The sequence below is a fragment of the Asparagus officinalis genome, chromosome 5, assembly GCF_001876935.1.
Source record: "Asparagus officinalis chromosome 5, Aspof.V1, whole genome shotgun sequence".
Taxonomy (NCBI): Eukaryota; Viridiplantae; Streptophyta; class Magnoliopsida; order Asparagales; family Asparagaceae; genus Asparagus; species Asparagus officinalis.
The window spans coordinates 10,900,594-10,902,207 of record NC_033798.1 but is presented as its reverse complement, the minus strand read 5'-3'; the positions used below and the strand labels follow the sequence as shown (position 1 = coordinate 10,902,207).

Sequence of the window (1,614 nt, the reverse complement as noted above, 5' to 3'; positions counted from 1 at the left end):
GAGGGAGTGAAGGAAGCATTGTGGCTGTGGGGTCTTCTAGACGATTTGGGGATCGAGCAGGAAAGCGTGAACTTGTGGTGCGACAGTCAAAGTACGATTCACTTGGCAAAAAATCAAGTTCACCATGCTCGTACCAAGCATATCGATGTCAGGTATCATTTTGTGCGGGATGTCATAGAGGAAGGTGATATCTCTCTCATGAAGGTGCATACGAATGAGAATCCCGCGGACATGTTAACCAAGGTGGTCACAGGCAGCAAGTTCCATCATTGCTTGGACTTGCTTCATATCAGCCCGTGTTGAGTTGCCCAAGAGGGCATGGCCCTGCGGGGCGGTGATGGAGGTGAGGTGGAGACTATGTTGGAGAATAGTTGCAGAACTACGGTTAGCTTGATCCCGGTGGAGGGTACGTAGGCAGTCGCGGTATAGTGACGCAGCTGGTTTGGCCTGGTTTGGCCTATATCTCTCTGGTGGAGTTCGTAGGGGGTTCTCCTGGTGTTGTCGTTCAAAATTTGAGGTTTATCAAATGATGAACGAGGTGGAGAATTGTGATGGAGTGTGGGGCCCACCCACGTGGGTTTGTCTGCCCACACCCACGAGAAAGAGCAGCCGCTCTTCTCTTCCTTGCGTGCGCACGCTCCCGCAGCCTCAAACCTAGCGCCCTCCCGCGCTCGATTTCGAGCTCCCGCGCGCGCCTCTTTCTCCCGCGAATTCTTTCCGCTCCCGCCAAATTCATCCGGATCCCCCCCCTTTAGTTTCCTATAAATAGTGAAGGGGGTGGAGGAGTTAAAGTGTGGGGAAAATAAGTGGGTGTGTAGATTTCTTTTGAGAGAAAAGAAAGAGAGGAAGAGAGAACTTGTAAAGTTTGGTATTTTTCCTCATAGTGAAAAATCCCCCTCCTGTGGACGTAGGCTAGTTAGCCGAACCACGTAAATCTCGTGTTTGTATTTGTTTTATCTGTGAGTTGTCATAGCTTGTAGGTTCCCTCAATATTCGGTCTTGGAGCTGATGAGAGGAAGAGTGTATATTTCACTTTGATGAAATATATCACTTTCGATTCTTGTTTCCTTTGAGAAATAAGAATTTCACTATCTATTCTCGTTTCCTTTGAGAAACAAGAATATAGAGGCTGACTTGTGCTTTTGTGACAATAAAAGGCCAGGGCTCTCTCTCAGGTGATATCGCTTCCGCGGCGGTGGGCGTGACTCTCTCCGCCCCAACATAAAAGCTAATAATAATGATCATCTAGAAAATGGTTAAACTATGCAGGAGCAGATATGCATAAATTGAAATAGAAGAATAATACAAAAGTAGCAACAATAAACAAAATAGATGATACTCCCAAAAAAATAAGGGAATTGATGGGAGAATACATTATTAGAGAAATAGTGGACAAATAATAGGAACAGCTATTATATATTTGCAGCAAGATTTAGACCATAACGCCTATAAAGGCCTAGGGTTAATTGCGTATAGGCCCCCTGTAGCATTGTTGTTTTGAACTTACTACACCTCAATGTCTATTGTTGCGCATAGACCCCCAAGTGAAATTTTTTTCTTTTCTTTTTTTATTCTTTTATCGTCAGAGAAAAATGTTTTTCACAAATAGAACCA

At 44.7% G+C, this 1,614-nt stretch overlaps 1 protein-coding gene across 1 annotated transcript in view; it reads left to right on the top strand.

Annotated features, from left to right (window-relative positions):
• LOC109841510 overlaps window positions 1–1,614 on the top strand; it is a 9,225-nt gene that overhangs the window by 5,481 nt on the left and 2,130 nt on the right. The gene's annotated exons all lie outside the window — the stretch shown is intronic.